The sequence below is a fragment of the Psammomys obesus genome, unplaced genomic scaffold (assembly GCF_907164565.1).
Source record: "Psammomys obesus unplaced genomic scaffold, mPsaObe1.curated_primary_1811, whole genome shotgun sequence".
Lineage (NCBI taxonomy): Eukaryota > Metazoa > Chordata > Mammalia > Rodentia > Muridae > Psammomys > Psammomys obesus.
Window position 1 is genome coordinate 1,459,364 of NW_026596125.1, and position 16,704 is coordinate 1,476,067.

A 16,704-nucleotide genomic window follows, 5' to 3' on the forward strand; every position below is an offset into this window, starting at 1 on the left:
CCAGATCCTACCTTAGCCCAAAGCCTCCTTCATACCTCATGGGCCACTGGGCCTGGATGATTTACACTCCCTATTAGAGTTATTTTGTAGTTAGACTGTATTTAAGGCCAAGCCCCCAATGTCCCCACTTCAAATGCATATTCCCCTCTTCGGGCTGCAGGTTCTAGGGGAGTAAGGGCTCTTTCCTGACTCTCACCGTGATAATCTAGACAACTTCAACCTAAATCTTCCTAGACCTTCTCCAGCTGGCAGAGGTCATCTGTCAGTTGCAGGCAAAATCTCAGTCACTGAGTCTGCTGGTCACATTTCTCATACAGTAGAGCAGCACCGATTCCTAGAACTTGGCTGGAGAGAGAAACCAGAGGCCTATACCCTCTGGGTGAATGGGCATTACTAGTTTTGGATGCAACCCATCATATTTCTCTATTCAATAGAAGGGAATAGGTTAAGAGAATGAGTGTCTCCAGTTTTGCACCTCTAATATGGCAGAATGTTGATCAGGAGAGGGTACATCTGCCATCCAGAAGGCCCACTGAGTGGATGGAGTGGGGTGGGGAGCTCAGACTTGACGGTTGTATTACAACCATGTTTGACACTAGCAAACAGGCGGAGCCAAAAGGTGGAACGGGGAACAGAGAGAGGGAAAGACATGTCTATTCCTAACTTCAAGATGTTATTTTGAAATTGCAGCCTGAGAACTGGTGTTTGCTGGGACAGAAGGCAGAGGACAGAAGGCAGAGGTGAGGGAGCATGTTCTCATGGGCAATCTCAGTCCATCCTAATTCCCTTAGCCTTCCCGTGAGAACAGTACTGATACGATGCTTCTCCTGTAGATCAAGAGATTACTAACTTCTGCTCAAGGGCACACAACCAAAAAATTGCAAAACTGTTTGAACTCAACCATTCCTGCTTGAGAGCCAACGCACTTGATGAGTAAAAATGCATGTCAGACGCTGGTGTGACCTGAAGGTCCTCCCACATCATCAGAAGCCTATGCTGGCATCCCTTCGGTGACAAGCAGGAATAGAAGTTCTGTCACCCGTGGACTCCCTCTGGTACACCTGGATTGGCCAACTCTCTCAAGAAAAGAGTTGGGAGTAAAGCTCACCTTGCATTCATTCCTCCTGTCCATGCTCTGAGCTTGGCAGTCCATTGAAGGCAAGCTCCTGTTTCTTTGTCCCCTCCTCCAGTGCCTGCTATGGGACTCAGCACACAGCTGTTTTTAAGTCACCAGGTATAAGCCATTCAGTTTGGAACTGGAGTGCAGGTTAATTTACTTGCCTCCAGTCACACAAGCTCCAATTGGAAAGCTTCATTGTCATCTTGTCGCAGGATCCCAGGACACTGGAGCCTGTATATACCATCAAGGTGGGGAGTGTGAAGACAGAATTAAAGTGAACTTGTAGGTTGGACCGTGATTGCGGGGTTTCAGAGGAGGTGCCTGGTTTTGCCTGGTAGAGTCAATGGATTGTTAGAGACTACCACTCCAGGAAGTTTCAACCTGACCCAACAGGGCATCCTATTAAAATGCAATGCAGGCATCTGGGGTATATTGTGATATTTTGAGAGCAAGCAGCTTTGCAAATGACTGGAAGCTTCACCTTCTTTCAAGAATGTGGCCATCTTCTCCATCCACCATTGTGAAAGTCCTCGCTCAGCTCAGTAATCTAATCACAGACCTGGAACCCAAGTTCAAAGACACAAAACCCTAGGCATCTGATCTTTGACTCCAAAGAGATAATTTTCTGAATTTCTGCCATTTTGAGTCCACTCATTGCTCAAGAGTTGTTTGCCTTGTCCTGTGCTGTGATTCAGAAGCTGCCAGCTGGCTTGTGGTAGTGCCACAACGTCCGACCAAAAGTGCCATTAGGAATGTGAAAAAGGAATGTCACAGAGACTGCTGGTTGTTACCCAAGTATCCACTCTCCCCTTGTTTTCTGTTCTCATTCTGTTGCTGTGATAAAACCTGCTTACCAAAAGCAACTTGGGGAGAAAAGGGTCAACTCAGCTTTACACTTCCAGATCGCAAGTAACCAATCACAGAGAGAAATCAGGGCAGGAACTCAAAGCAGGAACCACGGAGGAAAGCTGTTTACTGGCTCATTCTCTGACTGATGTTCAGTCAATATACATCGCAGACCCACCTGCCAGAGACGGAGAGGACTACTGACTTCAGTGGTCTTCCCACATGACTTAACAATCAAGAAAACCCCCGTCTTCGGCCTTACAGACCAGTCTGATCAAGGCAGTTCTTCAACTGAGGTTCCGTCTTCACGGGTAATTCCAGATTGTGCCAAACTGTGGCACTAAAAGCTAACCAGCACACCTTGTTTCTAACAGACTCCCGCTCTTATTTGAGGGTGGCAATGTACTGCACTAAATGTTACCATTCCCAGCACCTCTTGCAGAGGCCGACAAGATAAGTGAAAGTCGTTCGGTGGAATCTAGGTATGTTCTTTATAAAAAAAATTTAACTTCGCTATCTATCTTCCTTTTCTGCCATACTTTTATCTCCTGCCTGGGATGTAAATGAGCTGGTTAGAAGTCGAATGTCTTCCTCGAATTATGAGGTGACCATGCGAACACATTAAGGATGGAACAGCTAGAAGATGGGCAGAGGCTGATTCCTTACATGACGGTTAATTTTAATTGTCAACTTGATACAATTCAGCATCACCTGGAAACAGAATCTCAATGAGGGATCATCTGTAGTCTCTGCCTATGGTGGATTGTCTTGGTTTCATAAATCGATGTGGGGAGGTCCTGCCCACTGAAGGCAGCACCATTCCCTATGTAAGGAATCCCGAAATGTATGCATGTAGTGAGAGTGCTGGGCAGAGGCACACACGCATTCATTCCTCTCTGCCCTTCACTGTGGATGTGCTGTTACTAGCTAACTCAAGTCCCCGCCATCTTGGTTTCTCCACAGTCATGGACTGTGATCTAGAATGGTGGGCCAAAATTTCATTTTTCTCCCCTAAGTTGCTTTTTGTCTGGGTATTTTATCACAGCAACAGAAATGAAACCAGGACCTCTACCAGCCATGGAGCTCCCCCAACAAACTCCAGGCTTCCAGCCTCTGCCTTCCTCCCATAACAGGGGTCAGTACATCTCTGTTACTTGAGCTGCGATTGGCTGAGTGTTTGGTTTGTGTCACCATCAGGTTTACTGACATGTTGACATGTGAATGGGAATACTTAGTGAGCAACAACTATAGCACATGCTTCTTTTTCTTTTTCTTTTTTTTTTTTTTTTTGAGTCAGGGTTTCTCTGTGTAACAAGCCCTGGCTGGCTGTCCTGGATTCACTTTGGAGACCAGGCTGGCCTGGAACTCACAGAATGAGGTCTGCCTCTGCCTCCTGGGTGCTAGGCATGTGCCCCCACACTCAGCCTCACATGGGCCTCCTTATCCTGGCTCACTTGATGCTCAGAGGTTTTATCTTCACAGAGAAGGACACTGTGAGTCAGTGACATGAGATACTTTTCCAGGGCCATTCAGTGGTTTGCAGAACTGCAGTCCAACCCCAGGTCATTCTAAGCCATGGGACAGTGACATATTGAACTCCTTTCAGGGAGTTCATTTAAAAGCACTTCCTGAAGCCATGTGCGTGTTCTCAGGTGGGCCCTGCAAAGCCTCATCCCTTCCAGTCATGTGCACATGGCCACTGTACTCGAGCATGAAATGTATCTTACACATGTTTCTACTTCTGCCTTCAGGGGCACTGGAGCAGAAATTCTAGTCAAATGTGACCAAAACTAGGGAAGCTTCAGACTGAGAGTGTTAGAGTCAGATGAGGCCCTGAGAGGCCGTTATTGCACATATATGGAAACCAAGGATGAGGCAGGTGAATACCCATTATTACATCTTACTTCACATTGAAGGCAGAACCAAGGCCCTTGGTCCTGATTCCTTGCCTGGTGCTTTTTTGCTGTATCTGACTATCTATTTCCTATTTGAACATTCTTGTTTTATACCTTATTTTCCTGAATAAATCTCTCACTAGCACCCAGAGAACACCTTACTTTGAATCTCTCGTAAGTCTCATTTGGTCTTGGTAAACTATCCTTTCTTAAAGAGTGCTGACTGATTAGTATTTTGTTAAGAATTTTTACATCTGGGTTCATGGGGGCCCAAAAGTTTTAGTTTTGGGTCTTATTGTGACAAACTACTTGACAGAAGTACCTTAAGGATGGAAGGGTCTATTTTGCTCACAGTTTGAGGGTACAGTCCATAGGGAGTCATGGCAACGGGAGCCTGGGGGTGGCTGCTCCCAGTGTCTACAGTTAGGAAGCAGAGACAGATGAATTCTCAGTTCATTTTCTCATTTTTATTCAGTCTAGGATGCCATCCATGGGGTGGTGCCAGCCACAGTAGGCAAATGTTCCCATCTCCATGAATCCAAAGTAAATAATCCCTCTTAGGCACACCCAGAGGCTTGTCTCCCAGAGGATTCTAAAGCCCATCAAGCTGGCAGAGGAGAATCTAGGGTGTTTTTTTTTCTGAGATTATTTTGTCAGTTTTTAATATCAGACTTAATCTGGATTCATAAAATGAGATGGTAGGCATTTCTTTACCAGTGTTAAATGTCCTTCTCAAGTTTTTTTATTGAAATAAACTCTGAACCTACCAAAACAGACATTTCTATACTACCTTTGCTAGCAATTTCAACTCCCTCAATAGACATAAGCATGTGCAGAGTTCACATTTCATCTTGGGCCGCATTTCATCTTGGGCCATATTGACTCACTGCATTTCTCTATACAGGGTTACTGATATGGGGGCTCGCAATACCCCCTTATATTCAGGTCTGCAGCGTTCATTTCAGATATTGGTAATTCCCTAACTTCTTATTCTCTCTCTCTCTCTCTCTCTCTCTCTCTCTCTCTGTCTCTGTCTCTCTCTCTCTCCCTCTCTTCCTCCTTCCCTCTCCCTGACAGAGATATCTATCTGTTTCATTTGTCTTTCAAAAACCAGCTTCATATTTTGCCAAGTTTTTGTGTTCTATCTCATTAACTTCTGCAATCTTTATCCTTTCCTTTCTTGTCTTTTATTTTTCTAATATCATTTGAGTACTTCTTTGAGCCACAAATTATTTAGAGTAACTTGATCTCCAAATATTCAAGATTTTGAAAAGAAACATTATTGCCAATGATTTCTGACTTCATTCCTTTATGGTCAGAGAGCAGACTGTGCCTCTAGCTGTTTTAAGTATAGCTGTCTTTACAGTCTAGCTTACCATCTCATTTTGTGAATGTGTGTTTGAAAACAATACACATACTGTGGTTGTTAGATACAGTGACAGTTATGCAAGATAACCAGCAGGCAACACTGGGTACCATGCCCCCAGACATTGTCAGAGCTTGAAGAGACCTAAATCTCCTTAAAAGAGACTAGTGTTTTTGTCTGGACTCAACCCGAAACTTCTTATTCTTCACAATTGTAGGCAGCAATGGAACTTTCTGCCCAGTTCCATCAGTCTTTAATGGCTTCTGTTGCAACCCAACCTGGATTTGGGAGGTTTGGGCTATGTTTATAGAGGCTCCTGCCTCTTCTTGTGCTGGATCCTTGCTGAGAGGACCTCCCTACATTGCAGCCACTGAAGCCTTCGAATCTTCTCTACAGGTAGATTGTGTCAGATCCATCTAAATTTCAGCGGCCCCACAGGCCCAGTTAAAAGCTGGATAATCAAGAAGCCTACCAGGTAGATGCTGGCCTACCAGCTAGATGCTGGTCTACCAGGACAGACTCTTCCATCTTCAGAAGCATTTAGCCACTAACATAACAAGTCCCAACTAAGGAATACTGAAACAGGAAGAATAAATCAGAAATACAGGACCATGCTTCACAGGCGGCTCCTTGCATAGAGAAGGAACACTAGCAGCTCCCTGACTGAGTAGTACAGCTCTGCAGTAGACTCAAGAACAGTGGGAGTTGGAGATGTAGCTCAGTAGAGTGCTTCCTAGTATGTTGGGGGCCCTGGGCTTGATCCCAGCACTACACAAACCAGGTGTATTCGCTTGCCATCCTAACATTGTGGGAAGAGGAAGCAGAGGATCAGAAGTTTAAGGTCTGCGTCTGTCACAGATGAAGTTCAAGGCTAGCTTGGGTAATATGAAACACTATCTCAGGAAAATAGGAAAAAAAGATCACAAATCCAGACATGCTTCTGAACCTGCTCTAGAACAGCTCTGCCAGGCTGTGTGGCTTATGTACCGATGGGAATTAAGCTCTTTTGCTTTGGGTTTGAGGCATCAATTTGCCACTCCAAAGCCACCTTTCACTATATACTCCTGAATATTTTACCTTCTAAAATGGTGCCCTCCTTTCTGTGGGACAGTTTACCAAAAGTGCTATTCCTGAATGGAACTGCTTTGTACATTTAAAAATAATATAATCTTTCCTCGAAGGCTATAGAAGCTCACATTCCATACCATATCAATAGTCTCACCAACCTTTTTCATTTTGGCCAATCTGGTAGATCCAAAGTGCTACAGGGAATGAGAGAAGAGGGGACTACAGGGGGAAGTTAGCCAAAACTAAAGATAAGGGTAAAGTGTAGTGACACAAATCCTTAATCCCAAAGCTCTGGTGGCAGAGGCAGATGGACCTCTATGAGATCCTGGTCTATATAGTGAGTTCTAGGCTAGCTAAGGCTGCATAGTGAGAGCTCCTATGTCTCAACAAACAAACAAACAAGCAAGCAAAGCAACAACAACAACAAATGCATTAAAAAACCTTTGTGGAAATCTACTACATTATGCACTAATTTTAACATATAATTTTAAAAAAAAGAATCTTCTCTCTTTTTGCAACTTTTCTCCTCTTCTTCCTTTCTCTCTCCCCTCTCTCTCTCTCTCTCTGCATGCATATCTCTCTCTCTCTCCTCTCTCCTCTCTCTCTCCTCCCTTCCCCTGCATGGTAGCTGAGAGCTGCTACCAATAAACCTGAATTTATATAGTTTTTTTTTGTTTTGTTTTTTGTTTTTTTGCTTGTTTGTTTGTTGAGAGAGGGTTTCTCTGTGTAGCCCTGGATGTCCTGGAACTCATCTGTAGACCAGGCTGGCTTCAAACTCACAGAGATGCACCTGCTTCTGCCTCCCAAGTGCTGGGATTAAAGGCATGTGCCACCAACACCTGGCTCATTTACATACTTAAAAAAAAGTCTGAACCCAGGGACCTTGCAAGGGTGGACAATTCTTCCACCAGAAGATATGAGTTCTTAAATGAAAATCTTAGTGCCCAGCACAGGTTACCTCCCTACAAACTGGTTAAGGAGGCATCAGAAGTCCCCCAAACAACACACGCTACTGCGATTTTCTTGGTTGCCCATCATAACCACATGGTGAAACCTTATTGGTAAAGACACCACATATTTTGCAGGACATAAAGACATCAAACTTGAATTGGCCAGGAAAGCATCTCCTGCTGGCTAGCTTTCATAATGCTAAAAAGGTACTATTCGGGCCACTGGAGGAGAAAAGTTCTTATTACTTAGTCATCAACCCTGACTGCTACAGTACTGACCTACCAGGGAAGATATGCCCACTGGTGCATAAGTGGCAGAGAGGTTATGGAGGTAACCAACCAGTTTTGGCTTAGATTTGAGGCCTGTTTCATGGTAAGGTAGTCATGTCTGGTACTGTGAACCTGGTCAAAAGTCCATGTCATAGGATATCCTAGGTCCTAGAAGAGAACCTTTTACTGTTGTCTTGCTAAACAAACATGCTTTCAAACTGCCTTCCAGATATTTGTGTTTATACCCACAGGTAAGTGCTGCTCTCAGTCTTGATTAGAAAGGCTCCTCTTCACAGTGGTCATCAGTTAAAGCAGAGACTCATAACTGGTCAAAATGCTGAGAATAAATGACTAGTGAGTGTTCAGCTGTAAATGGGACTTTTATACCAACACACCCCACCAAGACTCAGGAGCTTTGCCGAAGAGGAGGCAGAGAGAATGTAAGAGCTGGAGGATGGGGAGGGAATGCTGTGAGATGCTCTCTTCTGGGAATGATAGAACCATTGCACTAGTAAACTCACTCGCTGTAGCTATAGTTACCCACAAAGAGCAAGCCAACAAGCTCAGCAAACATTCCAATAAGGCAGCACTAACTGGACTCATTAAGATACAAGAAGAAAGAGAAAGTGGCCATCAGTGGGAGAGGAGAGCATGTTTGGAGTACTCCGAGGACTGAGAAGGGGAAGCTGAGGGTAGAGATGATCAAGATACACTGTTATGCGTATAACATTGTCAAAGAACATGTAAAAATGTTTTATTAAAAATGTTAGGTGCGCTATTATGCTAACTTTTTTCTTTGAATGTCTATGAGGTTGAGACTATTCCCTGATTCTTACTTTTTTTCTGAAAATTTCTGTTGATGTTCTCAGCCACATTTTAATCAGGTTGATTAAAATGTTTTTAATGATTATTACTCATGCTGAAGTAGACACCCATCATTTGCTTTTGACTTTGCTTGTAGTTTCTCTCAGCACCTGAAACCTGTGTTGGCATACTTCGGCAGCAACATGAGATTATTATTTTCAGATGGTGGCTCTTGGGGCTTCTGAATTTCATTTTCCACCTAAAGGGGCTTCTTTACAACTTTATAAATAATTCCTCAGTTTGTAGCTAATATTTTTATTTTCACATTTAGACTTATAATCCATCTGGAGTTTGTTTTTACATGGGAAGTGGGGTAGAGTTTCACCATGCTTTCTTCCAGATGGAGAGCTGGTGCAACTAGCATCTTTTTCCCTCCAAACGAAAGACTGTTTTTAATTATATTAAGTTCCCATCTGAATTTTTTTTGTGGAATCTTTATTAACCCTTACTTGGATTGTTTCTTCACACACTTCACATACAGTTTTGAAATAGATTAATAGTGAGTTTGTTACCTGTGGTTGACATTGCATTCAGCTAATAGTAATATTGATACAAACAGCATAAATTTAAATGAGAAATAAATTCTTTTCTATTCTGTAAAATAAGCCTGATGTGATGATCCCAGGATTGGCATCGAGGCATCCTGCTCATGAGAAAGCCAGGCTCAGCCATCCTCATCAGTGGCTTTTGCCTCCATGGTGTCCTTCGTGCCCCGCAGTGGCTGCTGAGTCTCTAGTCACACAGCCCTTATTCTACAAAGGAATCAAACAGGCTCAGAGATTGTAGATGGCACATGCTAACACATGACATCTTAAAAAACTTTTCTAAAGTTTCTCCTAACACAGTGGTATGCTTTTATCTAAAAGGGAAGTACTAAATGAAGTCCTTCAGTATTTGATACTGGTATTTGATGGGCTCTGCTATATCTCGTTGGTAAGCCCTTCTTCCCCATTCTTTTTGGTGGGGTTGACTGACGAGTCTCTAAAATGGACCCATTTGTTTGCTTGTTTATCATTTTGCAGGCTATCTATACCTTAGAAAATATTCCTCCAGTGAGCTACTGTCCCAGCCACACACACACTTTTTTTTTAATAAATAGAGTTTTTAAAAGCATCTTCAGATTTCTGTAAAATTTTAGCAGATAGTACAGATTCTACAGACTCCCTGCCGCCCTCCCTTCTCCACGCTCTGCACACATCTCCCTGCGTATCTCGTGCAGTCAATAAACCAACATGGATACATTACATAATTAAGTGAAGTCCAGAGTTTCCACTAAGGTTCACATGGCATCAGATACATCAATGGATTTTGGCACACACACACACACACATATGCACATGTATGTGAACTAAATAAATAAATGTAGTTTTTAAAAAATAAAACTTTGGTCAAATGAATGGATATATGCTTGAAGACCAGGCACAAAGAACAGGAGACACGGTGTTAGAGAAGATATCAGGGCTATTTGCTTGCTCTCAGCAATGAGGTGGAGCCCATGACACCATGGCTCCATACTCTGGAATATTGCTATACTATACCAGAAATACATAGATTTATATACAGATATATCAATAAGCACGGCTATTTAAATCTGTATTTAGATTTACCATGTTTACTACTGAGTCAGGTAGTTCCTTGATTTGGGTCCTGGAATAAATTAGTATTGAGAAGGCCCAAAGAATTACAAAAATTCTATGAGGAAATGTAACCATTTTATGGTACGGAAACTGTACACAATATAACATTTAATGGTAAATATTTGATGATAAATTCTGATGCAAATCTCTGTGAAGGTGTAGTGTGTGTGTTGGCTAAAACTGTGAGTTCCACAGTAAGATGGCATTCTTTCTGTTCCTGTTACCTGAGGTAAATGTCCTTAGCTCTCTGATCCTGTTTCTTTTATTGTTAAATAGGAGTAATACTGTCTATGCTTCCTAGAGTTCTTGCTAGGACTCAGTACCTGTGAAGGGTTAGGTACAGCACCTGGTACTGTTAAGCATTCAAAACATGTTAATTCAACAATAATAATTCACTATAATTATTCATAAGTACATCCAATGCACATTTGTAAAAATACCATTGGGCAATAGTATTAGTAACAAAATGGAGAGACTTTGATCTATAAATGAAGATGAGACTTCTGTTTCAGTTGGAGAGCATCATGGTTCAAGGTTAAATGAGAGACTGAGAGACTGGAGAGATGGCTCAGTGGTTAAGAGAGCTTACTGCACAGTCCTGAAGACTAAAGTTCAAATCCTATGTAATTAGCTGAGAGAGGGGAGGCAGGGTTGGCGATAGGAGGATTGCTGAGCCACGCGGACTGACAGCCTAACTTGAGTCCCAGGTTCCAGAAGAGACCTTGCCTCACAGTGATAGGCAGAGGTGGACACTCTGCTGAGTTTTAAGCACAACACAGACACACACACATGCACACTCAGGCACACACATCCATACACACATGCAACGCATACCTACGCACATAAACACACAGGCTCACGTGTGCGCACACAGGGTGGGGAGGGCAGTCCTTTAACTGATGCTGCTCTGGCTTTTCTTCAGTGTGCTGGTCATTTGTAGGCCCAGAGTCATTCCCACATGGACCATCCCTCCCTTGTTAACTGTGTAAGAAATCTGAGCATCTCTCCTGGACAGCTATGGACATGGCTGCCTCATGCGGGTCCATCTGTGAGCTAGGAGGGAGCTGTAGCCTCTTGTAACCTTCCCAGAAGTGTTTTCTTTCATTCTGGCTGTCCTGATTGAAGCTGATATCTCGGGATCCACCTGTCTCTGCTTTCCTCATGGGAGGATTACAAGTGTATGCCACATACCTGGGTCTGGTTGTTTGGTTGGTTTGCATGGACTCTGGGTGTTGAATTCAAGTCCTGTTGCTGTAAGGCAGGAACTGTATGGACTGAGCTATCTCCTGAGCCCCCACACAGTAAATCTTGTGGGCACACACAGCTCTCCTGACCTGTCATTTTCAACTTTTCAATGAGCACTCAGTGCACTTACCTGGTAACACATTCCTCTCAGAGACTCCCTGTAAGACCCTCCCACTCCCTCCTTCTATGATTTTTCTTTGACTTAGGGGGACTTGGGGACTGCTCAAGTCTGTCTCTCCCAGAACTCCCCCAACACTCAGCCGGCCCACATTCGGCATGGTTGGTTATTTAAAGTAAATGGCGGACCCGTGCAAACTTCTCAAACTGCTAGGTGCCCAAGAGCCTGAGCAGGAAAGGGCCCTCATCTGGCCACTCCCAGAACCCACCAGGTGCCCCATCCGCCTGCTGCTGACAGGACCCCTACCCTGTGGCCTCTAGTTCCCCGTGGGCTGCAGCTGTGTTTAACCACAGCTTTGCCCAGCACTGCCTCCTTCCTGGTGCTTGCAGCAGCTCACTCGCTGCTTCCCCATCCCTGCTCCCTCACCTGCTCCTTCGCTGCCTCGCTCTGCATCTTTTTCTTCCATTCTGCTGCCTTTTCCCCATGCTCTTCTGTTTCCTCTCCAGTCTGTTGTCACTCTTGTTGCCTGACTTTTTAGTATAAAATTAATACGTCCTTATCACAAGAGTCAGTAAGGCAAGCCTTGGCTAGGGGATTAAGGATCTAAGGAGCCGAACTATCTGCATGACGATGATCCAGTGAGCGAATGAGACTTGTTTTACAGTATTTGAGTACATTAAAATTTCAGTAATTTAGGCTGAAAAAAAAATGAGTGCTCATTATTAAAATTTAATTTAATTTAATTAAAATATAGAAAGATTAAATATAGCAAAGATTAAAAGATAGATTAAAATATAACAAAGGTAAGTACAACAACAAGGAAAGGCTGCAGTCTCCTGAGTCAGCACTCGGCCCTTGGAGGGACACAGGCCTTCAACCTCTTACCTTCCAGTCTAGAAAGTACAAACCTCTGGAAACATAAGATCGTTTTGTTCTCATTTTAAAGCTTTAGTACATTTTTTATTTTTTAAGGTTTATTTTTATTATCTTTAATTATGTGCAGGTGGCTGTGTCTGCACATGGGGATATGGATGTGAATGCAGGTGCCCGAGGAGGCCAGAGGCATTGGGCCCCTAGGGTCTGGGGTTACAGATTATTTTGAACAACATGAGTCCCAGAAGTCAGAAGAGTGTACCCAAATACTTAAAGGAGCATGGGTATCAAACCCCTGCGCCCCCAAGACTCAGGGAACACGTCTGAAGAGGAGGCAGAAAGAACGTAAGAGCTTACGGGTGGGGAGGAGTGCTGGGAAATGCTGGCTTTGGGATGTGACACACAGTTGAACCTATGAAATCACAGAAGCTGTGACTGTCATCTGCACAGGCTCAAGACTGTCACCATGAGGTCGTGAATGATGGAGAGACAGATGAGGCCCCAGCCCAGGCTGAGGAACTATTTTAGTTAATGATTGCTTTCGGGTGGAGATTCATATTCCTCAATGATATAAACACTTGTAAACTGTCCTCTCTTAAGGAAATAACCTCCCACCATGCTCATGCAAGGCATGAGCCACCCTAAAGGCAGTAAAAAGGACACCAGAAAGGACATGAAAGCAGGAGGAGGATTTGTTGGGAGGGGTGTGTGTGAGGATAATGGGATGGGAATACCAAAGTACACCATTTATATGCATGTATGTAGATATGTCTGCATGCATGTATGTGTGTATAAAACTGTGAAAGATAGGATGATGAGACCTATCATGAGGCAAAGCACTTACCTCATGAGCCTGATGGCCTGAGTTTACCGCTGGAACCCGTGTGAAGATGGAAGGAGAGAACCAACTCTACCAAACTGTCTTCTGACCTGCGTTCTGGGGCGCAAGGCCCCTCACACCTGCATCATGCAGACAGGTAATAATGATAAAGCATGTTTAAAAAAAAATTGTGAAATACAAGTAGGGCTTTCTTTAAAGGTTAAGATAGTGTCAAGGATATTGTACGGAATCTGCTGTATGGTGAGACTGTTGTGAGGCATCACCAGAGAAGTCTGCTCCAACACAGGTTTAAGCCAACAGGAAGTGCTTGTTAACCAACCAGCCTCTACACTGAGCGCTCAGAACCCCAGTGTAGCCCTGAGCCTTTCTCAGCATGAGCTTTTACGCACAAAAGCATGTCCTGGGTTGACATACTTCAGTTAGCAAGAACAGTGAGCCAGAAACAGAACTATAGGAGGCTAGTACATTTAGAGGCTTTCCCAGAACTATGGACATTGATGGATTAGGTCTTTGTTTTAGTTTTGGCAGGTGGTGTTCTCTATGTGCTGAGTTTTACAGCCTGAATGACCCTTCCATCATGGAGTCAGTTGTGCTAAGGGTCTGGGGGCCTCCTAAGGTCTGAAGACCTTAAGCCTAAGAAATTTATGTATCTTTTTTAAAACTATACTTGATTGTGTGTGAGTGTGTGTGTGTGTGTGTGTGTGTGTGTGTGCGCACGAGAGTGCGCAAGCACATGTGCACATGTAGGCCACAGTGCCAGTGTGGGTGTTAAATTCACTTGAAGTATATACCTCAATGTTTTTCACAAGTTTGCATGTCATGTAGTTCCCACCATCCTCAAGACACAGAATATATTTATTTGTCCTCATGTGACTTCTTTTAAAAAAAAAATTATTTTCATTTTATGTGCATTGGTGTTTTGTCTGCATGTATATCTGGGTAAGGGTGTCAGACTCCCTGGAACAGCTATAGACAGTTGTGAGCTGCCATGTGGGTGCTGGGGATTGAACCTGGCTCTCTGGAGGAGCAGCTGGTGCTCTTAGCCACTGAACCACCTCTCCAGCTCCTCTCATGTGCCTTCTTAAAGGTTTGATTTTTATTATTTTTATTTGCAGGTGTACGTGTGTCTCTATATGAGTATATGCCACAAAAGTATAAGTGCCCAAGAGGCCAGACAAGCCACCCAGTGTGAGTGCTAGGAACCAAACTCAGGTCCTTTGACAAAGCAGCAAGTGCTCTCACCTGCAGAGCCATTTCTCCACCCACGTCACATGCCACTCTTGAAGTCAGTCCCCCTCTGTGCCCATACACAGCTATGAACTTGCGTTTTGCCATTTAGATGAAATTGGTTTTCTAGTTTCATGTTGAGGGAACCATGTATTATGTGCTGTAGTGTCTGTCTTCCATTCAAAATATTTGTGACATTCATCCATGATGCACGTATATCGTTGGCTTGTGCCTTTTATTAGAATTAAATTAGCACTAGAATTCTAAGAGTATACCACAATTTTTTTTGGGGGGGGCGGTGGTGCACAGGCAGATCTCTGTGAGTTTGAGGCCAGCCTGGTCTACAAAGCCAGGGTTGTTATACAGAGAAACCCTGCCTCAAAAGCAAAGCAAAACTAACAAACAGACAAAACTCCCAAACAACAATAACAAAACAAAAACAAAGAGTATACTACAGTTTTTAATCTGACAGACATTTGGTTCATTTACACTTGAGTAAAACTACTAAGACTATTCTTGTATGGCTCCTTGCATAAATGCAAGTGTTTACTTAGCCAGGAGTAGGGTGTGGGCTTATGTGGGTATTTAGTTAGCAAATAAGGAAACTTTTTTTTCCTTTTTCTTTTTCTTTTGTTGACAGGGTTTCTCTGTGTAGACCTGGCTGTTCTGGAACTTGCTCTGTAGACCAGGCTGGCCTCTAACTCAGAGATGTGCCTGCCTCTGCCTCCTAAGTGGTAGGATAAAAGGCATGGACCACCGCCGCTGCCACCACCACCAAGCTACAAACATGAAACTTTAAGCTGTTTTTCCAAATGGTTGCACCATATATTCCTCTAAAATGGTAAGGTCTAACTCCTACTTTCAAGGTTAACATCATGTGACATTCTCCAGCCTCGATCTTGCTTTTTTAGAGACTAATGGATGCCTAAAGTTAAGGAAGCAGGGGTTGAGGGAGGGTCAAGGAAGCAGCCCCCTTTTGAGTGTCTCTGAATAGGCAGTGGCTTCTATCTCTTTTAGACCAGGGAAAAATATCTCCAGATTCTCACCCCAGGACTGTCCCCAGGAAATGCTGAATAAGGAGAAACGCTAAAAGAATGGTTTTCAACCTTCTTAATGTTGTGACCCTTTAATTCAGTTCCTCTTGTTGTGACCCCCAACCATAAAATTATTTTTATTGTTACTTCATCACTGTAATTTTGCTACTGTTATGGATCATAACGTAAATGTCTGTCTTTTCCGATGGTCTTAGGTGACCCCTTTGAAAGGGTGTTTTAACTGCGAGGGTTGAGAACTCTACACTGAAAGATCCTGGGGAGCAGAAGTGGATGGGGAACGGAAGTGGATGGGGAAGTGGAGTGGGTTCGCCCTGTGAGCGAATCCTCAGCTGCACTCTGTTTTCAATGTTTGCCAGACAAATGTAACTTAAGGCTTAATCCCTCCCTCCCGCAGCCCCTCACACACATCCCACCAAGAAGGAAGTTCTGTCAAAAGGGGAAGGAAAACTGGCAGTGAAAACACACATGAAACCAGGTTAAATGTAACACAGAAAGTGTAGCTAGCCTGCTGGCTGAGCATGGCCTGGCACTTCCAGAGAGTAGGCACACAGAGCAGGCACAGCCAGGGTGTCTGTGATCTGTGCTGTGCTAAATCATCCCAGTCTGTTCTCTGGTGGACCCAACATGTGGTGCCTGACCCCTTCAGAATGACTCGCTGCCCCAGCAGCAGAACTGTCCACAGACACATAGCAATGAGCATCTCTCTGTAAGTATCAGAAAAAAAATGGAAGAAAAAAAAAAAGCATATGGTAGAAAGACAGCATACCCTTTCAAAGAGCAACAGGTCTCTTGGGTGAACTATCTTGTTAGAGCAAAGAGGAAGTAGATGGAAAGAAACAAAGGACAACACTTCACTGAAAAGTCTCATTGAGAAACTCATTCAAAATGAAGGGAATGTAATTAACCTGAGGGCCCTGTGTCAGAGGGATGGGGTGACAGGAGAGCATAGCATATAGGAGGAGCTGATGTTGTCGCTACACACAGTGCCAGAGATAATAGTCATTCAACTGAGTGACACTCAGTACACAGTACAGAAAACAATCGACTGGACAGTGGGCTCAACTGCATCCTGTTCTTCCATCCAGCGAGGATGAGAACGGTGTCTACCTCACAAGGATGTGACAAGATTTCATGGATTCCGGTTCTTCTTTTCTGAAAGAAAAAAAAATGATGTATATACTTTAAATAAATTAATTTCATGTATGTAAATTTCCCCAAAGATTGATTTAAAATAGAATATGTTGCTGGGTGATGGTGGTGGAGGCACTTGCCTTTATTTAATCCCAGCACTCAGGAGGCAGAGGCAGAGGGATCTCTGAGTTTGAGGCC